Raw genomic sequence first — 24448 nt, forward strand, 5'->3', positions numbered from 1 at the left:
AATGATCGCTCTGTCATTGGATGGAGCGATCACATGGTAAATGGCCCCTGTCGTTGGCCCTTTAACACAATCCGTGGGAAGCGCGATTCGGATGTCTCTGTACGCCCTCCCAGAATAGGCCGACCACGCTGTAGCCATCATTGGGCTATGCCCTGGTCGACAAGTAGTTAATCCCCATAGTCTTAGCTATCCGATATTACCCGTAAAGCGGGCTTTGCATTACTTATGTTCTGCAATATTTGGCCAAACTCGATCACAATGCCAGTCTCTGTGAAAATTAGGCATTGCCCCCAAAAAATGTGTGTGGCTACTGGAGGTCCTCTAGTATAAGTTTGCCAAGTATGGTGCCCTGAACCCCCGTGGTTTGGGCTCTACATTTATAGAAGCTTGGCCTGCTATGTTAATCTATGGCAGAGTCTTAGTCTGGAAATTTGAGGGGCTACAGCTAGGACCCCAAATGAGTCCGGGGGCCATATTTGGCCCAGAGGTAGGGGGGTCCTTCCTTTACCACCCCAAACATTTTGGGGTTTGTCAGCTCAAAATTTCCCCTAGCCACATAGGGGTCAGCTAGTATCCCTGTACCAAGTTTGCTGACCATATCCCCCCGTGATTTGGGTACCACAGGGCACTAAATTTATGGTACATTGGCCCGCTATGTTAATCCATGACTCTGATGGGGGTGGGAATTTGAGGGGGCCACAGCCCAGGCCCTGAAAGAGTCCAGGTTCCCTGAACATGTTTGGGGCCCACGTTGTGGCCCCTCCAAAATTCCCTACTGCGCCATATATTACCATAGGCTAGGCCAAACTAGCCTAAATCTAGGGCCCCACGGTAGCGGAACGATGTTGCCCAGGGGCACCAAACTTGGTATAGGGTTACTAGAGGACCCCCAGGGGCCACAAAAATTTTTTGGGGCCAATGCTTAATTTTCATGAGGACCTTCATGGGGGTGGAATTTGCCCAACCACCGCAGGACATAGGAACTGCAGAGCCAGGCTCTGCAAATATTGTTAAATAGCTAAGAGTCCAGAGATTCCTGCAGTACTCACCAATCCCCACTCCGCATTAGTGGCCGAGGGCCACACACTCCCAAGGGGCCCCCTAAAAAGCTGACCATAAAACTTCAGGCTAGCGACCTCAAAAATGTAGAGGTGTTTAAGGAAGACCTTCCCTACCTCTGGGCCTCTGGACTAATTTGGGGCCCGATCTGTGGCCCCTCAAATTCCTGATCGCGGCTGCACCATAGATTAACATAATGGGCCAGGCTAGCTTAAATGTAGGGCCCTGTGGTAGCCGAACCACGGTGCTCAGGGGCACCAAATTTGGCACATACATTTGTTTGGGGCCAATGCTTTATTTTCACAGGGACCTGCATTGGGGTAGACTTTAGCTGACCACCGCAGAATAGTCCAATGGTATCCAGCACTCCCTGCTGTGCCGTATGGCCCGGCGGCCACATACTCTCAAGGGGCCCTAGAAAAAGTTGATCAGGAAATTTTGAGCTAACAAACCCCAAAATGTTTGGGGTGGTAAAGGAAGGACCCCCCTACCTCTGGGCCAAATATGGCCCCCGGACTCATTTGGGGTCCTAGCTGTAGCCCCTCAAATTTCCAGACTAAGACTCTGCCATAGATTAACATAGCAGGCCAAGCTTCTATAAATGTAGAGCCCAAACCACGGGGGTTCAGGGCACCATACTTGGCAAACTTATACTAGAGGACCTCCAGTAGCCACACACATTTTTTGGGGGCAATGCCTAATTTTCACAGAGACTGGAATTGTGATCGAGTTTGGCCAAATATTGCAGAACATAAGTAATGCAAAGCCCGCTTTACGGGTAATATCGGATAGCTAAGACTATGGGGATTAACTACTTGTCGACCAGGGCATAGCCCAATGATGGCTACAGCGTGGTCGGCCTATTCTGGGAGGGCGTACAGAGACATCCGAATCGCGCTTCCCACGGATTGTGTTAAAGGGCCAACGACAGGGGCCATTTACCATGTGATCGCTCCATCCAATGACAGAGCGATCATTTGTCAACAGAACGCTGCATGTCTGGTTTAGCTCTCTCTTCGCACGCTGTACACACCGATGGGCACCGCCCCTACCTCATCCATGCCCATCTCTGCCTCATCCATGCCCATCTCTGCCCTATTTATGCCCACCTGTGTCTCATGCCCATCTGTGTCTAAATCATGCCAATGAGTGCCTCCTCATTTGTGCCTCATCAGTGTGTCCCTCATCATGCAGCCTGTATCCCCCTGTCATTCAGCCTCTTTCCCCGCCGTCATTCAGCCCCTGTCCCTGCCGTCTTCCACCCTGTGTCCCCGCCGTCATGCAGTTCATGTCCCCCCGCCGTAATTTGGCCTGTGTCGGTGCCTCCGTCAGAGTCCTCCTTTACATCCAGTGTGTCTCTGTCAGAGTCCTCCTTTACATCCAGTGTGTCCCTGTCAGAGTCCTCCTTTACATCCAGTGTGTCCCTGTCAGAGTCCTCCTTTACATCTAGTGCTTCCCTATCAAAGTCCCCCTTTACATCAGTGTCCCAGTCAGAGTCCCCCTTTACATCAGTGTCCCCGTCAGAGTTCCCCTTTACATCAGTGTCCCCGTCAGAGTCCCCCTTTACATCCAGTGTCCCCGTTAGAGTCCTCCTTTACATCAGTGTCCCTATCAGAGTGCCCCGTTATGTGTCCCAGTCACATAGCTCCTTTATGACCCACGGTCAGAGTGCCCTTTTATTATTGCAGTCAGCGTGCCCCTTTAGTATTTCAGAGTGCCCCTTTAATGTGTCCCATATGAGTACTGATCGTAGTATTTCAGGGTGCCCCTTTAATCTGTCCCATATGAGTACTGATCATAGTATTTCAGAGTGCCCCTTTAATGTGTGCCATATGAGTTATATATAGCTATATATATATATATAGTAACTATCTATATATATATATATATATATATATATACTATATATATATATATATATATATATATATATATATATACTATATATATATATATATATATATATATATATATATATATATATATATATATATACACACATACTATATATAGTATATATATATATATATATATACTATACTATATATATACTATAATATACTATATGAGTACTGATCATAGTATTTCAGGGTGCCCCTTTAATGAGTTATATATAGCTATATATAGTAACTATATATATATATATATATATATATATATATATATATATATATATATATATATATATATATATATATATATATATATATATATAGTATATATATACACTATATATATATATATATATATATATATAGTATATGTATATATATATATATATATATAGATAGATATATATATATATATATATATATATATATATATATATATATATAGATATATATACTATACTATATATATATACTATAATATACTATACTACTATAATATATATAATATAATATACTATATATAGTATATGTATAGTATATATATAGTATAGTGTATATATATATATATATATATATATATATATATATATACACTATATATACACTATATATACTATAATATACTATATAATATACTATACTACTATAATATATATATATAATATACTATATATATATATATATATATATATATATATATATATATATATATATATATATATATATATATATATATATATACACACACTATATATATATATATATTATATATATATATATATATATTATACACTATATATATATAATATACACTATATATATATATATACTATATATATATATATATATATATATATATATATATATATATATATATATACTATATATATTATATATATTATATATATATATATATATATATATATATATATATATATATATATATATATATATATATATATATATTAGTTACATATAGCGAGTTAGAATCTTCATATGTGTAATCATCGTACAGAGCGAGTTAGAATCTGACATTAGATTCTTCCCCGCTCTGTCTCTCGTCGAGAAATGCCCCCAACGGACTGCGCACGCGCTACAGAGCGAGTCAGAATCTGACATTAGATTCTTCCCCGCTCTGTCTCTCGTCGGATTGTGCCCCCGACGGACTGCGCACGCGCCAACCCCAGCCGATCAGCTGTTCTGACAGGGTGACGTCACTTACGGAGCATGCGCAGTCCGACCCGGGCATTATCCGACGGAGGGCATTCCTCGACACGACACCGGCAAGTGGTAATAGATTAAAAGTACTTACAGGAGTTTTTCTTGATAATAACATAAACCTGACATTTTAACAGGGTGTGTAGACCTTTTATATCCACTGTATGTAACATCCAAAGAATGACAGGAGCTGATTGCCTCCTCACCACGGACTCCGCAGAACCAGTGACCTCATTTCCAGTGTCTCCGAGACCCAGAAGTCAGTGGTGAGGAGGCAATCAGCTGTTGTCATTCTTTGGATGTTACACATGCTATCAACAAGAAAAACTCCTGTAAGGGTTTTTAATCGATTAAAAGGAAAATGTTTTGTATAGCATAATACACTATGAGCCTGTTCCTTTGTGTATTCTGAGTACCGATTCCTAGTGGAGTTACGTACAACCAAAAGGGCGTACAAGAGGAGGCCATCTATTTGGAGACAAGTTAGAAACTTAAAGCGGAGTTCCACCCTGGAATTTTTTTTTTTTTAATAGAAATACCCCCGGGACAGTCAGCACTAGTGCATTCCACAATGGCTAGTCTCTGATCTGTCCCGGGTTGCACTTACCTGTTAGGACAAATACTTACCTTGAAAACGTCTTGTCCAGCGCTGCCATCTCAGATGTGGGCAGCTTGAAGCCAGCGCGATCCTCTTCGGCGTTCTCTTCCGCCTTCTTCGGTCCAACGATGCCCTGCGCCGGCCCCGCCGTCACTTCCGGGTCACGCGCGTCATCCCTCCACAGCTTCTGGGCATGCCCAGAAGCTGTTTAGAAGGGGATGACGCGCGCGCCCCGGAACTGACGTCGGGGCCAGGTGCAGGCGCAATGATTCCTGGGAGCGATGACGTTCAGCTCCCAGGAATCACTGCAGAGCCAGGAAGTGACGACGGGCCGCGGCCGAGGAAGGAGGAAGAAGGAAGTAAGGTAAGTATATTTTCTTCGCTACGAGGTAAGTAAAAAAAAAAAAAAAAAATGCGATTATCCATTTCTTTTTCAGGTGACCCGGAGCGAGAAGATGGAGGTAAGTATAAAATTAGGGTGGAACTCCACTTTAAGATGTGTGTAGAAAAGGCGCAGTATGACCTGTGGTGGGTCATAGAGCAATAGGTGTTTGGTGGAAGCTGCCTAACACATCGCTGTCTGCACATAGCTGGATATCACGTGTTTTACCTTCACCCCTAATATTGTTTTTTGAAGTGGACTTTACAATCTCTGGATGCTTTGTTTTATACTTTTACATTCAGCTATTGATATACTTTATATATTTAGGCTTAGCACTGAATATTTGTCAATGGCATTTATTCAAGGGATTTATATATGTTTTTTTTTTTTTCTTCCTTTGTTGAACAGCGCACTATTCTTTTCTTTTATATGCTGGACAGAATATGCTCAATGACTACACAGATCTGGATGAAATACACAAAGCACACCAAGATTTAAAGTTATTGTAAAGTCTTTTACGCGGGAGTGACGTCATCACGGCTCTGGCCAATCACAGTGCCAGAGCCGCCGAACCCGGAAGAGACGCCGAGGGATCATGTCAGCTTCCACAGAGGTGTCCAGGGGTCCGTGTCGGGGCTTCGTTCTAAGGTAAGTATTACATAATGAGCTAGTATGCGATGCATACTAGCTCATTATGCCTTTGTCTTGCAGGGTTTTTAAGTATACAACCACTTTAAGTAGAAATACACATTTCTCTTGTATTTGGACAATATGTGCTTATTTCAGACATTACCCTAAGGCTTCATGTACACTAGCTTACTCTGGCAGCTCCTAAACTTGAGTTTAAGAGCTTTTGGTGTTTTTTTTTTGCCATATCTCCTAAACTCAACTCAATAAAAGCCTGTGGGGTTGATTTACTAAAGGTAAATAGCCTGTGGACTTTGCAAAGTGCAGTTGCCTTCTGCAAGTGCATTTGCTCCAGAGCTTAGTAAATGAGGTAAGGCTTCACTTCATTTGCAAAGAATACTCAATCACGTGCAAGGAAAAAAAAAAAAAAAGCATTTTTGCTTGCACATGATTGAATGATAGAAGTCAGCAGAGCTTCTGCTCACTTACTAAGCTCGGGAGCAACTGCACTTGCACAGCTGCACTTTGCAAAGTGCTCAGTCAATTTGCCTTTAGTAAATCAACCCCTATGTGTCAATGCACACATAGGCTTTTAGCAGAGTTTAGGAGCTGCCACAGTTAGGTGAGCTTCAACCTCCCTCTCCTAAACGCAGAAAAATCGCGTTCAGGATAGGAACATTTTGACTGCCGACCGTGGAAAAATGCAAAAACATTGCTTGATTTTGCCACATTTTGCTTTTTTAATGGTGAACACAATCATTCACAAACATTTGCATTTTCGAAAAGTTAGCACACGCTGGGTAACAAAACAGCTTTCTGCTTTTGATCGGCACAGAAGAGTTGAAGTCTGCTCTGCGTTGAAGTAGCGTTTTGACAGGGAAGGCCACCATGACAACACAAAGCACAAGCTCATACTGCTCACCGCACTTCGTGAACATTACAGCAACTCAGCTGGAAGGTATTGCCAAATCCCCCTTACAGCCCGGACCTCACTTCGAGGTATTTCCACACCTGTCTGGACCCCTAAAAGGGTTCCTCGGAGGTCAACATTTCAGCACTGATGAGGAAGTGAAGCAGCAGGCTGTCCTAGGATGGTGCCCACTGGCTATATAACTTCCCAGGAGTGCATGATGGGTCAGTGGCGATTTTGGCTCTGAGGAAGAGGGTCCTCCCTCGAAACGCGTAAGCCACATCAGGTTTTGAGGACGCCATTACGCTATCCAGCAGTAGAGAAGTGTCCTGGAAGCGAGTGGTGCCCATTTCCTATATGCTTGTTCATATGCTACGTTTGTGAGTATATTGTACGCTACCCTTCTTTGATTTTAATAAACTTTTAAGTGGTAATGCCCAAGGTCGGTGCGCCCTTCTCTTGTTGTTTTCTTGTCCTAGGATGGATCAGGTGTACTGACAAATCTTTCTATGCCAAAACTTTCTAGGCAATAGTTAAACGCTGAGATAAGTGTATAAATGTAGCAGGGGAGTACTGTATGTAGAAAAATAAATGCAAAAATAGATACAGTATAGCGCAGCATTGAAGAAACAGTTCAAAAAGTCCCATAGAGATGTGATCACATACACATCTAAAAATGAAAGAAATCCTTCGTAAAAGCGTGGTTATTGCTATGAAAACACCCCGTGCCTTAAAAAAATAAATGCAGGTTCCTCTCCTTTAATTTTTTTCCTTTATTATATCAGCTCAAACATCCCAGTTTGACTTGAACACCCCTCATAGCTGGCTTCCTACACAGGAGCACAGCCATGATAGAACAGAAAAGGGCCTTCACCAAAATGTTCCCACAAGGTTAGACATGCAAAATTGTCTAAAAACATTTTTGTATGGTTTACAGGCGATCCCCGGGTTACAAACAAGATAGGGACTGTACGTTTGTTCTTAAGTCGAATTTGTTTGTAAGCCGAAACAGGTACATTTTTTAAGTTTAGCTCCAGCTAAAATTATAATTTTTAAGTTTTTTGGATAGCATAGGGAAGGGTTAACACCCTTGTACCATTTGTTTTGCAGTCTGTACCCCTGTTCAGAAGATTTCACCTCACTTTCTGTCCCTATGACAAGTGTTGGGCCGTAGGCCTGTATTTGTGGGAGGAGCTATCGTGCTTTTATGGCGCTGCCCCTCCCCTCCCTCAGCCTGCCGCATCCCGATGTCGGACTCGTGCTTCGGTCCCACGCCGCCTCACTCACGCTGTCTGCAGTACCGCTCTTTCGCACACACCAGCCGAACTTCCGCTCCTGCAAGCGGACGCCGCCGCCTCGTCCCTCCAGCCTGCTCCGATCTGCCTCTCTTCCACCTCATCTCCTGCTCGAGCGGCCCGTTCAGGCACTCGGTCGCCGGGTATCAGTTACCACTGGGGGGAAGGGGGCTTGATTCTGCCCTGCCTTCTACAGGCCACGGCCCTGCTACATGCAAGTCATGGGAGGACTACAAGGGTTTGGCTTGTTTCTCCTGGGTGTGGAGCCTGGAGCACTGGGGGTTGGTTGGTTAGTATCTATGTTGGGGGGGGGGGTTAACTGGGGCCCTACTGTTGCTATTTTTCTGCACTATTACTACTGTATACCCTTACACTACTGGTACTACTGCTATGGGTGCTACTACTATGATTACTACCACCCTACTATTACTGTTGTGCTTGTGCTATAGCTACTACCTCTATGTATACTGCCACTCTACTGTTACTATGGTCACCACGGGGGTTACCTCATGTTACTACCACTCTATCAAGACTATCAGTATTTTGGGTACTATCACTAGGTATTAGGTACCTTACTATGTGTACTACTATACTGCGGCACTACTACATTTCTATGATAGTACTATCGCGTGCGCTACTACGACATACTACTGTTATCTATTACTAGTACTGCCCCGGGCACTACTGCGGTACTACTTCTTGCTACTGGTACTGCTACATGCACCATGGCATACTATACTGATACACTGCTAGTACTGGTTACCTTTGTATGCTACTTCATATACTGTCACGCTGTGTCATCGCTATTTAACTCTGCACATGGTTCAGTACATCACTGTCGGATCTTTACTATTCAATACCATACGCTGCTATGCACATCACTGTTTTTCTTACTACTGCCATGCTACTGCGATATACTACACTACGTATCATTCCAATATTGTTGCTGCCATACGGGTAACTACTAGTTGTTTACCGCTGCACTACTATACTACCATGTGTACTACTGCTATTTTTTGCTAAAGTGTATTGCATTACCCCTCAATCAAAGCCCCCCCCCCCCTTACAGGGTGAGAGAACTGGCTGTTAGGGCTAGGTGCTGGCCTTATACCTCTCTAAAGTAGCCGGTCCCGCGAGGCCAACTCCCCAATCTCAACACAGAGATTTTTTGCCCTTGGGCCAAACCATAGTTAGAGCCTCGCATCCACCCATCTCGTGGGGTCATAGTTAGGGCCTCACCTGTCACGGCCACACGTTTTAAATCTTTACTGTCACCGAGAAGCAAACCTCCCCGCCACCACGCAAGTGGCTCGTGCCCCACGCCCAAATCATAGTTAGAGCCTCTCACCTGCCGCTTGGCAACGGGGTAGATAGGTTTTCACCTCGGCACTAGTTAGCCGGCCAGTTCTGTTTTGGCTTAACGGTACTGTTAATCAGATGTTTGTTTGTTCTATTTTTTTCTCTGCAGCATGTCTCAAGGAGCCAACATGGACGATGGGTCTTCTCCCCCAAGCACACCTGCTAGGCCTGACACCCCGGTTAGAGCTGGTACCCCCAGGAGTCTCCGGGATCCATCCGCACCAGACTCTTTAAGATCCTGGACCATCCCCAGAATTTCGGCTGTTTTACGCCACAGGGGAATCCCTTCCCCAGCTACGGCTAGAAAGGCGGAACTTTACAAGATTCTCTCAGCACATCCGGAGGATCCTGGGCTGGGTACCAGCTCTCAGGGCGCTAGCACGGACATTCAAGGGACTCTGGACACAATCTTGTCGTCTTTACAGTCAATCAGTGATAGATTGTCCAAGTTGGAAGACGCCCGTCCGGCCCACGGGGTCCCGCCTCCCTCATGGCCGATGCAAGCACCCGCTCCAGCACCCGCTCCAGCTAGTTTACAGGGTAGACCCCCAGTCTCCCCCTTTTTCTCCCCTGCTGCTTCACCAGTCATCACCCCAGCACACATGGTTCCCCCAGCTCTCCGCAAAGACATCTTAGACGGGAAAGACGTGAATCTGGTTTCCTTGTTAATTGCCTCCCAAGACGTCGTGGAGAACAGGGTGTACAATTACGGTGATTTGGCCATCGTAATGAAGACCAGAGACCCAAGACTTAACAAAAAGCTTACCATCCCAGAGTTTGTCCTAGCCTTTGGTATCTATAGGGATGTGGTGTGCTCGGTATATCTGCAGCGCCGGGAGGAGTTAGATTTATACCTTCACAAGGTGGTAGACTTGGGCCACAAGTATGGGGGCTTCATGTTTTATGACTTTCATAAGTCTGTATCAGCAAAAGCAGCTGCAACCTTGGCCCAGTTCAACATCCGTTCGGACTGGAGCCTCCTGGACACGGAACTCTTTTGCAGACATTTTGCAGGCCTAGTACCACCATCATGTACTGTCTGCTCTTTCTCCTCTCACACTGCTAGCCTATGCCCCGCGGAGGCCGAGCCCTCCGGTTCCGGTTTCTCGGGGGGTGCTAGCAAGCCGGAACAACGTGGCCTAAGGGATAAGCTCGGTCATCCCATCGTTTATATAGGCAAGGCTCAGATATGTAATAATTTCAATGGGGGAGCCTGTAGCTTCAGCGCCTGTAGGTTACTTCATGTCTGTTCCATTTGCTTTAGGGCCCGTGCCAAATCCATGTATCCTTCCAGGTTAAATCCCAAACAATGACTGACCGAGGTAAAGATAGACATTCTGGCATACTACTTGAAGTCACACCCATCTCCTCACTTGGTTGAATATTTATTGCATGGTTTCTCGGTAGGTTTCCACACTGGGTTAGTATCACTGCCTGTAGGGACTCTAGAGTGTCCCAACCTCCTGTCAGCCAGGAACGATCCTCAGTCAGTGGACGATCTGCTCAGGAAGGAGACCCAGAAAGGGTTCATGATAGGCCCCATTCCCGCCCCTCCCTTCACCTCCTGGCGCAGGAACCCAATTGGAATTGCCAAATATTCTAATAAAAAACGTCTGATTATTGATATGTCTGCTCCTCATTCATCCGCAAACCCAAGCCTAAATTCCCTCATTCCGTCTGCCGAATTCTCTCTTCACTATACCACCATGGATAATGCCATTCAAGCAATTTTAAGGGCAGGTAGGGCTGCATGGCTCAGTAAGACCGATATCTCTAACGCCTTCAAATTGTTGCCCATTCACCCCTCTTTATGGCATATTCACGGTGTCAAGTGGAGAGGGAAATATTACTTTGCCGTCAGGCTCACGTTTGGGTCTAAGAGTAGCCAGAGGATATTTGACACCTTTGCAGAGACTCTCTGCTGGCTCCTCCTCAATGTCGCTAGGTGCCCCACGGTGTTACACTATTTGGATGACTTTTTGTTGGTCGAGCATAGCGACTGTAGCCCTGTCAGTTTAAAGAGCACTGTAGCTTTGTTTTCTACCCTAGGCGTCCCCCTGTCGCCGGACAAAACAATTGGACCCACCACCAGATTAGACTTTCTGGGCATCACTCTAGATTCCGACACCATGCAGTCTAGTCTCCCTGTAGACAAGCTCGGGCGCATACGCAAGGTTGTAGTCAAGTTCCTACAGTTGGTAACATTTACTCGGAAGGATCTACAATCTTTGGTAGGTTCTTTGAACTTCGCAATGCGCATTATTCCCCAGGGTAGATCATTTATTTCCAGGCTATTGTGCTTACTGCCAGGTCTTCCAGAGGGTCATATTGGTCACTTAGAGTCCCCAGCTAGGGCAGACCTGGCCATGTGGGTGGAATTCCTAGAACACTGGAATGGGATATCCATGTTCATCCCACCAATATCTGCTCAATCCCCAGTTTTCTGGACAGACGCAGCCGCTAACACCGGGTTCGCAGCTATTTATGGAAACTCTTGGTTAAGGGATTGTTGGCCGGCAGAGTCACTTGGGTTACGGGCATTCCGCGAGACTTCGGCCTTATTCTAAATTTACCCGATAGTGGCGGCGGCTTTTACTTGGGGCAAATCCTGGACAGACATGGCCGTGAAATGTTACAATGACAATAAGGCAGCCTGCGACATAATCAACAAAGGCCGGTTGTCGTCTTTGATTATTATGAGGCTAGTTCGCAGGCTGACATTGTTGGCGGCCACCTTTCGGTTCTTCCTCTTTTGCGAACACATCCCAGGCTACTCCAACTCCGCCGCTGACGCTTTGTCCCATTGTAAATTACAGGTCTTCTTCAACCTCCACCCGTCTGCCGACAGATGCCCCACGCGGACCCCGGAGTTCGACAAGTTAATCCTGGACTAGCCCGGATTTTGGCGCATAGTCACGAATTGGCTCAGATGGCCTTGTCCGCAAACACCAGGAGGGCATACGACAGAGCCATGACCGTCTTTCAAAGGTTCACAGTAGAATTCGACGTACACGATCATTCAGTTCGAACCATGGTCGCATTCGCTGCTTTTTGCCACCTCCAGCTCAGTCTTTCCTACAGTGCGATCAAACTTTACCGGTCAGGCGTACAACACGACTTCTTGACGAACGATCCGAACCTTTCTCCTTTCCTCAAGGCTTACCCGGTGAAGAACATATTGAAGGGAATTAGTAAGGTAGATCGTCTCTCCGCAGTCAAACATTTGCCCATAGATGGGGGGAAATTCCGGGCGTTATCTGACGTGCTGGACACATTACCTTTTGAACCTCACACCAACTTAGTCATTAAAACCTCCATGTATCTAGCCTTTTACGGATTCCTTAGACCCGGATAATTCACTGTTGCAACCCAGTCAGATAGGCAATCATGCCTCCTCAAAGAGGATTTACAGAAGGTGGGGGACCACTACATCCTGTAACTCCGACGGTCAAAGACCAGACAGATAGGCCACCCGTTGACCATTCCCTTCTACCCGACTGAGAATAACTGGTGCCCGGTTAAAGTCTTAGACATGTACCTAGCTCAGACCAAAGACGCTCCCAGCCGCTCACCATTGTTCTCCCTGTTAGGTAGTCCCCTAACCACTCCTAAGTTCATGTTCTACATTCCCACATTGTGTATTAAACTAGGCTGAGACCCCTCATCTCGTTCTGGACATTCATTCAGAATAGGAGCAGCATCAGCTGCCTCCAGTATCAATACGCCGGGTCACATAATTAAGAAACTTGGACGGTGGGAATCAGCTGTTTTTTACACGTACATCCCACACCTAGAAAGAGAGTTAAGATTAGCTTTCAAGAATCTTGTGTCATAAGTTGTATTTTGAATAAAGTGTGTGTTACTGCATCCTTTTTGCCCTCTTTTATTTACAGGCCTACCCCCTACGTCGGTTCTGGCACACCACACCGACCTTAGCATACATGTGGTTCCAACTATCATTAATTTACCGACCACAAGTGTTAGGCTGTAGGCCTGTATTTGTGGGAGGAGCTAGTGTGCTTTTATGGCGCTGCTCCTCCCCTCCCTCAGCCTGCCGCATCCCGCTGTCACCCCACCCACCTTCACCCTCTTCCTTGGTATACAATCCTTCGGGGGGCCCTCTTTTATTTACAGGCCTACCCCCTACGTCGGTTCTGGCACACCACACCGACCTTACACATGGTTCCAACTATCATTAATTTACCGACCACAACTGTATTTTGAAAATTTTGGGTTTTTGTGGAAACAAGGATTGGTGATAAAGGTTGAGTGGAGACACCTTTCTCCCATGAGAACTCTTACAGGAGTGAATTCCCCTTTCTACGGCTAGATTTCTCCTCACTTCCTGTTGTCTGCCTCAGTTTGTAAGTAGGAGTCGTTTGTAAGTCGAATGTTTGTAACCCGGGGACCGCCTGTAATATTAACAGTACTCTCTACACTCAACTCATCAAACAACAAGAGTTTGGAGTGTGTCTGTGGGCAATTGTGTGTGTAGCCAAAAGAGCATTTGTGAAGTACGGATGTTGACACAAGTAGTGTTCCAATTCATCTCAAAGTTCAGTAGGGTGAAGGTAAGGACTCTCAAGTTTCTCCACACCAAACTCACCAAACCACAACTTTGGAGTGTGTCTGTGGGAAATTGTGCGTCTTTAGCCAAAAGAGCCTTTGTTAGGTACGGATGTGGTCACAATTAGGATTCCAATTCATCGCAAAGTTCAGTAGGGTTGAGATCAGGGCTCTTTGCTGGCCACTCGAGTTCCTCCACTCAAACCATGACTTTGTAGCTGGCTTCGTACACAGGAGCACAGTCATGATGGAACAGAAAAGAGTCTTCACCAAAATGTTCCCACAAGGTTTCACAATTGTCTAAAAATGTCTTTGTATGATGTAGTATTAACACTGAAAACATTCAATGATTCGGAGGGATGTCCACATACTTGACCACATATAGTGTAATTCCAATGTGGGTATTTATATAATAGGCATTCCATTGTATTTACTATTTCCTTGCCCGCCATATTAAATGTTTATTTGTTCGATTCTGAGACTTCCGTTTCAGTGATATAAATAATTTTTACACATGTATGTGTGTATTAATGGGCTGTATGTTTGCTTTTATTAGCCAGTAACCAGGAAAATGAACCGCACATTCTAATCCTCCCTTTTCAGGCCCAGAAGCCGTTACTGGGAGGTGAGGTGACTTTTACAAGTTGACTTTTGCGAGGTGCAATAGATCTGTTATGTTTCTGCTTTGCCATGTATTCTGTTTTCACTGCCTCCTAAAACACCAGCTTTGAAGTGTTAGCCGCCTGTCTGCACTGTCATTAAAGGGGGGCTAAACGCCAATTGTGCCTTGTATTTAAAATTTACAAATAATAGACGGTCAGAACTATAAGAATGTGTTCGGGGAAGTGATACTTTATTCTTCATCACGAAACACATGGTGCAAGTCTTACTTTCAATTGTATCTAAAGCCAAAAATGTTTCCATTTCAGTTTTGAATACCTTTTTAGAGCCATAGACCTCATTTACACTTAGAGCAGGGAGGGGCAATAAAAATAGGTGGCTGAGTTACAGTTTTACCACCCCTTTTTGCTAAGGTCCCAGCTGATGATTGATACAATCTATGTGAATAAAAGTGCATTTAGCTTATCATGAGAATAAAAGGCAATGCATTCTGGGTGAGTGAGTGCCCTGCAGGGAGCGGGTCTCATTGAAGCACATGGTGGATTGTTGAAGAGGAATCTGTCTATGAAGAATGATCTTTATGTTTATATCGGACTTAGTCAAATTTATTCACATTTGGGCACTGGGTGTATATTTTTTTCATTGACATTTTTCTTTAATTTGTAATTTTTTACTTATATTGATTTTATGTTTGTTTCTTCATATACAATTATGTGTTTTATTTTCTGGGTACAAAACAGATGTTATAGCGCTACTTTACCTGCATAGGTTAATAGTGATTGCAAAGCAGAGCTTAGACTGGGAAAAGGAAAAGCAACACAAGGAGCCAGTCAGTTGTGCTGCAATGTACAGTACATGTGCTACCATGCTGATGGGAGGAGAGAGCAGAGTGACAGAGATATGAGCTCATTGGTTTGCTGATTCTCCTTTACTGTCCATTCAAAGGCTGGGGATGGAGACCTAGGTCTACTACTTTACTGCAGCAGAGAAAAATCAGGTCTGTCTATCTATCTATCTATCTATCTATCTATCTATCTATCTATCTATCTATCTATCTATCTATCTATCTATCTATCTATCTATCTATCTATCTATCTATCTATCCATCTATCCATCCACCTATCCATACATCTATCCCTCCATCCATCCATCCATCTACCCATCCATCCATCTATCCATTCATCCATCCATCTATCCATCCATCTGGATAGATAGATCCATCTACCCATCCATCCATCTATCTATCTATCTATCTATCTACCCATCCATCCATCCATCTATCTATCTATCTATCTATCTATCTATCTATCTATCTATCTATCTATCTATCTATCTATCTATCTATCTATCTATCTATCTATCCATCTATCCATCTACCCATCTACCCATCCATCCATCTATCCATTCATCCATCCAGCCATCCATCCATCCATCCATCTATCCATCTACCCATCCATCCATCTACCCATCCATCCATCTATCCATCCATCCATCTATCCATCCATCCATACACCCATCTATTAATCTACCCATCCATCCATCCATCTATCCATCCATCCATCTATCCATCCCTCCCTCTACCCATCCATCCATCCATCCATCTACCCATCCATCCATCTACCCATCCATCTACCCATCCATCTACCCATCCATCCATCTATCCATCTAACCATCCATCCATCTATTCATCTACCCATTCATCCATCCATCCATCTACCCATCCATCTATATATTAATCATCTACCCATCCATCCATCCATCCATCCATCCATCCACCCATCCATCCATCTACCCATCTATCCATCCATCAATCCATCCACTATCTATCTATCTATCTATCTATCTATCTATCTATCTATCTATCTATCTATCTATCTATCTATCTATCTATCTATCTATCTATCTATCTATCTATCTATCCATCTATCCATCCATCCATCCATCTACCCATCTACCCATCCATCCATCCATCCATTCATCCATCCAGCCATCCATCCATCCATCCATCCATCCATCCATCCATCTATCCATCTACCCATCCATCCATCTACCCATCCATCCATCTATCCATCCATCCATCTATCCATCCATCCATACACCCATCTATTAATCTACCCATCCATCCATCCATCTATCCATCCATCCATCTATCCATCCCTCCCTCTACCCATCCATCCATCCATCCATCTACCCATCCATCCATCTACCCATCTATCCATCCTTCTACCTATCCATACATCTATCCCTCCATCCATCCATCCATCTACCCATCCACCCATCTATCCATCTACCCATCCATCCATCCATCCATCCATCTACCCATCCATCCATCTATCCATCCACCCATCCATCCATCTATCCATCCATCTGGATAGATAGATCCATCTACCCATCCATCCATCTACCCATCCATCCATCTATCCATCCATCCATCCATCCATCCATCTATCCATCCATCCATACACCCATCTATTAATCTACCCATCCATCCATCTATCCATCCATCCATCTATCCATCTACCCATCCATCCATCTACCCCTCCACCCATCTATCCATTCATCTATTCATCTACCCATCCATCCATCTACCCATCTATCCATCTATCCATCCATCCATATACCCATCTATCCATCTACCCATCCATCCATCTATCCATCTACCCACCCATCCATCTATTCATCATCTACCCATCCATCCATCTATCCATCTACCCATCTATTCATCTAACACATCCATCCATCTATTCATCTACCCATCCATCCATCTATTCATCTACCCATCCATCTACCCATCCATCCATCTATTCATCTACCCATCCATCTACCCATCCATCCATCTATTCATCTACCCATCCATCTACCCATCCATCCATCTATCCATCTAACCATCCATCCATCTATTCATCTACCCATTCATCCATCCATCCATCCATCTACCCATCCATCTATATATTAATCATCTACCCATCCATCCATCCATCCATCCATCCATCCATCCACCCATCCATCCATCTACCCATCTATCCATCCATCAATCCATCCACTATCTATCTATCTATCTATCTATCTATCTATCTATCTATCTATCTATCTATCTATCTATCTATCTATCTATCTATCTATCTATCTATCCATCTACCTATCCATCCATCTATCCATCCATCCATCTACCCATCCATCCATCTATCCATCTACCCATCCATCCATCTACCCATCCATCCATCTATCCATCCATCCATCTATCCATCCATCCATACACCCATCTATCCATCTACCCATCCATCCATCTATCCATCTACCCACCCATCCATCTATTCATCATCTACCCATCCATCCATCTATCCATCTACCCATCTATTCATCTACCCATCCATCCATCTATCCATCAATCTATCCATCTACCCATCCATCCATCTACCCATCCATCCATCCATCCATCCATCTATCCATCTACCCATCCATCCATCTACCCATCCATCCATCTATCCATCCATCCATACACCCATCTATCCATCTACCCATCCATCCATCTATCCATCTACCCACCCATCCATCTATTCATCATCTACCCATCCACCCATCTACCCATCCATCCATCTATTCATCTACCCATCCATCCATCTATTCATCTACCCATCCATCTACCCATCCATCCATCTATTCATCTACCCATCCATCTACCCATCCATCTACCCATCCATCTACCCATCCATCTATCTATCTACCCATCCATCCATCTACCCATCCATCCATCTATCCATCTAACCATCCATCCATCTATTCATCTACCCATTCATCCATCCATCCATCCATCCATCTACCCATCCATCTATATATTAATCATCTACCCATCCATCCATCCATCCATCCATCTACCCATCCATCCATCCATCTACCCATCCATCCATCCATCTACCCATCCATCCATCTACCCATCTATCCATCCATCAATCCATTATCTATCTATCTATCTATCTATCTATCTATCTATCTATCTATCTATCTATCTATCTATCTATCTATCTATCTATCTATCTATCTATCTATCTATCTATCTATCTATCTATCTGAGCTTTGGAGTTGGACCCCCTTTTTTCTGTCAGAAATGCCTTAATTCTTTGTGACATAGATTCAACAAGGTGTTGGAAACATTCCTCAGAGATTTCGGTCCATACTGACATGATAGCATCACGCAATTGCTGCAGATTTGTGGGCTGAACATTCATGATGCCAATCTCGGCCACTTGACGGCCACTTTAATAGGTACACCTGTTCAATTGCTTGGTAACACACATTGCTAATCAGCCAATCACATGGCAGCAACTTAATGCATTTAAGCATCTAGACATGGTGAAGACAACTTACTGAAAGTCAAAACAAGCATCAGACTGGGGAAGAAAGGGGATTTAAGTGACTTTGAATGTGACATGGTTGTTGGTGCCAGATGGGCTGGTCTGAGTATTTAAAAAAAATTGATCTACAGGGATTTTCACACACAACTATCTCTAGGATTTACAGAGAATAGTCCGAAAAAGAGAAAATATCCAGAGAGCTGCGGTTGTGTGGACGAAAATGCTGTGTTAATGTTAGCAGTTTGAGGACAATGGACAGGCTGGTTCCAGATGATAGAAAGGCAAAAGTAACTCAAATACCCACTCGTTACAACCAATGTATGCAGAATACCTTCTTTGAATGCACAGCACATCAAACCTTGAAACAGATGGGCTACAGCAGCAGAAGACCACACCACGTGCTAAGCATAGGAAACGGAGGCTACATATCGCACAGGCTCACCAACATTGGACAATAGAAGATTGGAAAAACATTGCCTGATCTGATGATTCTCGATTTCAACTGCGACATTCAGATGGTTGGGTCAGAATTCGGTGTAAACAATATGAAAGCATGGATCCATTCTGCCCTGTATTAACAGTTGAGGCTGGTGGTGATGTAATGGTGTAGGGGATATTTTCTTGGCACACTTTGGGCCCCTTAGTGCCAACTAAACATTGTTTTAACGCCACTATCTGACCATGTACATCCCTTTATGACTACAGTGTACCCATCTTCTGATGGCTCCTTCCAGCAGGATAATGCACCGTGTCACAAAGCTCAAATCATCTCACCACTGGTTTCTTGAACATGACAATGAGGTCACTGCACTCCAATGGCCTCCACAGTCACCACATCTCATCCAAAAGAGCGCCTTTGGGATGTGGTGGAACGGGAGATTTGCATCATGGATGTGCAGCCGACAAATCTGCAGCAACTGCGTGATGCCATCATGTCAGTATGGAGCAAAATCTCTGAGGAATGTTTCCAACACCTTTTTGAATCTATGCCATGAAGAATGAAGGCATTTCTGAAGGCAAAAAGTGGTCCAACCCGGTACTAGCGAGGTGTACCTAATAAAGTGGCCGGTGAGTATATATATATATATATATATATATATATATATATATATACATAGATATATATATATATATATATATATATATAAGTATCTCACAAAAGTGAGTACACCCCTCACATTTTTGTAAATATTTTATTCTATATTTTCATGTGACAACACTGAAGAAATGACACTTTGCTACAATGTAAAGTAGTGAGTGTACAGCTTGTATAACAGTGTAAATTTGCTGTCCCCTCAAAATAACTCAACACACAGCCATTAATGTCTAAACCGCTGGCAACAAAAGTGTGTACACCCCTAAATAAAATGGTCAAATTGGGCCGAATTAGTTATTTTCTCTCCCTGGTGTCATGTGACTCGTTAGTGTTACAAGGTCTTAGGTGTGAATGGGGAGCAGGTGTGTTAAATTTGGTGTTATCGCTCTCACTCTCTCATACTGGTCACTGGAAGTTCAACATGGCACCTCATGGCAAAGAACTCTCTGAGGATCTGAAAAAAAAGAATTGTTGCTCTTCATAAACGTGGCCTAGGCTATAAGAAGATTGCCAAGACCCTGAAACTGAGCTGCAGCATGGTGGCCAAGACCATACAGCGGTTTACCAGGACAGGTTCCACTCAGAACAGGCATCGCTATGGTCCACCAAATAAGTTGAGTGCACATGCCCAGAGGGGTCAGCCTGTCAGGGGTGGGGGGTCAGCCTGTCAGTGCTCAGACCATACACCGCATACTGCATCAAATTGGTCTGCATGGCTGTTGTCCCAGAAGGAAGCCTCTTCTAAAGATGATGCACAAGAAAGCCCGAAGTTTGCTGAAGACAAGAAGACTAATTACATGGATTACTGGAACCATGTCTTATTTGGTTCAGATTGGTTCAGATGGTGTCAAGCGTGTGTGGCGGCAACCAGGTGAGGAGTACAAAGATAAGTGTGTCTTTTCTACAGTCAAGCATGGTGGTGGGAGTGTCATGGTCTGGCACTGCATGAGTGCTGCTGGCACTGGGGAGCTACAGTTCATTGAGGGAACCATGAATGCCAACATGTACTGTGACATACTGAAGCAGAGTATGAGCCTCTCCCTTCATAGACTGGGCCACAGGGCAGCATTCTAACCTGATAAGGACTCCAAACACACCTCCAAGACAACCACTGCCTTGCTAAAGAAGCTGAGGGTAAAGGTGATGGACTGGCCAAGCATGTCTCCAGACCTAAACCCTATTGAGCATCTGTGAGGCATCCTCAAACGGAAGGTGGAGGAGCTCAAGGTCTCTACCATCCACCAGCTCCGTGATGTCATCATGGAGGAGTGGAAGAGGACTCCAGTAGCAACCTGTGAAGCCCTGGTGAACTCCATGCCCAAGAGGGTTAAGGCAGTGCTGGAAAATAATGGTGGCCACACAAAATATTGACATTTTGGGCCCAATTTGGACATTTCCACTTAGGGGTGTACTCACTTTTGTTGCCAGTGGTTTAGACATTAATGGCTGTGTGTTGAGTTATTTTGAGGGGACAGCAAATTTACACTGTTATACAAGCTGTACACTCACTACTTTACATTGTAGTAAAGTGTCATTTCTTCAGTGTTGTCACATGAAAAGATATAATAAAATATTTACAAAAATGTGAGGGTTGCACTCACTCTTGTGAGATACTGTATATATATATATATGTGTGTGTGTGTCATCTGTGCAGCTAGATGTATTTAGATGTTTGCCTAGGGTTCAGCTTTAGGGATATAAAAAGCTGTTAGGTAAAGCCTGACGATGGGATTCTGTGTTCCACAGACTAGGGGAGCAGCGGAAGCCACTGAGGCAGCCCCCAACCACAGGAACAGTGCCTACACCACCACCAGGGACCCCCAGGCCAGAACTGTGATGTTGATGACCACTTGTATAGCGTTGTATGCCGATACACACTTGCCTTTGTGAGTAAGAATCTTACTTTTACTTGATTAAAACTTCCTGCATGCTGCACTTAGAAGGCGCTTGTGTCTTTCCCTTGTATTGTATACGCTGCCGCCTTCTCTGTGAAAACACCAAGTTGTCGAAATCTCCAATTATTCATGATGTACAGTCACCGGAAGTGACGTGATTGGAGTTCTTGGCAAGTTGGAGTTTTCGGCAGAACAACGACCGAGACATTCATGTACATCGCTGGATAGAGAGGGAGCTCATGTAAGTATTGGGGGGAGGGGGGGCTGAGGGGTGCTGCTGCACACACAAGGCTTTTATCTTAGTGCATAGAATGCATTAAAATAAAATAAACCTTCTGCCTTTACAATCCCTTTAACTCATAAATGGAGAAAAGAGGCGATAGGCTCTGGTGCAGAAAAGCCACTCACAAACATGAGTAGTAGGTCATTTAACTCATCAATGTCTACCAGAATCTGAAATATCAGCCTTGAATGGACGGCCCCTGCAATTATAGATAAGTCACACAACACTGGGGAGGGAGGAGTAGGATTTGGTCAAATGGTTTAATGGGGAGGGGGGGGGGACTTAAAATGTAACTCCGAGATTAACAAATATTATCTATATATAAAAGATGTGTATTCTTCCTTGAATCTTGGTGTAGTTTGTGTATTTCCCCCAGATCTGTGCAATAATCCAGTGTGAGGCTTCCTGTAATAAAGACCGGTCACTGCTGCTCTCTCTCCTTGTGCAGGGTGACTGGTCTTGTATCCGCCCCCTCCTGTAGTTTTCTGTAGGTAGCCTGTAGTGGGTGGAGCTGCTGGATCCCTCCCACAGCTCTGCCCAGACTATGTATAGCACAGTGATTATGTCATCACTACTTTTACAAGGTAATATCTGGTTTTTCCAAGGCATTTGGTCCACACAAAGTGAATTTATATTCTTTGTGGCTATTGAGGAATATATTTCAATAAAACATTTTTTCCTGGAGTTTAGTAAAAATCTGCAGATATGAGAAGTATTTAAGAGGAGTTCCAATCACCTGTCAAACAAATACAAAAACAAAAAGTGTAGCTGCTGACTTTTAAAGAACAGCCACTCACCTGTCCTGCGATCCGGGCAGTGTACTCACCCCAGTCGGTCTCATCTGCTGTCTTCGGTCCCCAGCGCCGGCATCTTCACTATGGGCACCCGGCTGTGACAGCTTGTGGCTTTACAGCCAGGTGTCCGCTGCGCATGCGATGCGCATCATGAATGGTGGATGCAGTCAGTGTCCCCAACGACTGCAGGGGGTAGGAAGGGAAGAGAATTTTCGTTTCTGAGCACCACGGCGCTCAGAACGGAAGTGGGAAGCGGGAACCTGTCAAAATCAGGTACCCCCCTTCCCCCTTAAAGTGGCAATTGTTCAAGAGAAGGAAGTAGGGAACAAGTCCTTAAAGCGGAACTTCCCCTTTTGGGTGGAGATCCGCTTTAAATTCAGAATAAGACAGAGAAAAAAGTAATCAGATATAACTTTTTTTTTTTTTTATAACTATAGATAATTATAATTATTAATTAATTATAATTATATTTATAATATATATAATTAATAAATAAATATATATTTATTTATAAATATATATTTATATTTATATATTTATAAATATATATATAATAAATATATAATTAATATATAATTATAGATATAACTATAAAGGTACTAAGATCATTTAGGTATAAAGGTGAACATTCTATTGTTTAGGTCTCTTCATTTACTACTAAAAACTTAAACTAAAGGCAAAACTGTTTTTGTTTGAACATTTTGGATAGAGTACATTTTTTTCACCATCTGTGTCCCAATGTAGAGATTTACTTTCACTTCCTGTCCCATAGCCAAACAGGAAGTGAGAGGAAATCTCTGCAAATTAAGGGAATTCCTTGGGGATCGCAAGGTCACCAGAACTAGTGTCCCCATTGTAAGATTTCCCCTTTATTTGGGATTTTCTTTTACTTTTTTAATAGTAGACAGGACAAACAGAGGATGAATCTCCCTTACGGGGACACAGACAATAATAAAAACTGACAACTGCTTTAATCCCTCTCCAGCATAGTTGCCAACATTTGAAAAAATTTCCAGGGACACTGTGCAGCACAGCTATCAATTACTTACCACACCCACTTCCATGAAGCTCCGCCCACTCCACAAAATTAATCTCCGCCTACTTATCATCAGATTATAGGGTCTACTCAATAAAGAGAGAATTACAGGAAATTGAAAAGGGAATTTTAAACTTGAGGCCAAAGTAGCAGAGTTGGAATAATTCTCCCATTCAGCTGCACTACTTCTGCCTAAAGTTTAACATTTTCATCACAATTCCCTGCAATTCTAAGGTGTCAAATGTGCTCAGGTGTGACCATACAAAAAATGTAAATAAGTACATTAAGTAAGTAAGTGCAAAGTGTAAATAAGTAGATTCCCGGGACAATGTAAATTACCCGGGACAGGCTCCTATTTGCCGGGACTTTCCCAGCAAAAACGGGGCAGTTGGCAAGTATGCTCTCCAGTCTGTTCAAAACCAAAAAAAAAGTTTAGTTATACTTTAAGAACCGCTGCGTTTACAA

General features: G+C 43.7%; 1 protein-coding gene across 3 annotated transcripts in view; it reads right to left on the bottom strand.

Moving 5' to 3' along the window:
- Positions 1–24448, bottom strand: part of PKHD1 (PKHD1 ciliary IPT domain containing fibrocystin/polyductin) — a 1006139-nt gene that overhangs the window by 422145 nt on the left and 559546 nt on the right. The gene's annotated exons all lie outside the window — the stretch shown is intronic.

This window comes from Pelophylax lessonae, assembly GCF_965119305.1.
Source record: "Pelophylax lessonae genome assembly, chromosome: 3".
Taxonomy (NCBI): domain Eukaryota; kingdom Metazoa; phylum Chordata; class Amphibia; order Anura; family Ranidae; genus Pelophylax; species Pelophylax lessonae.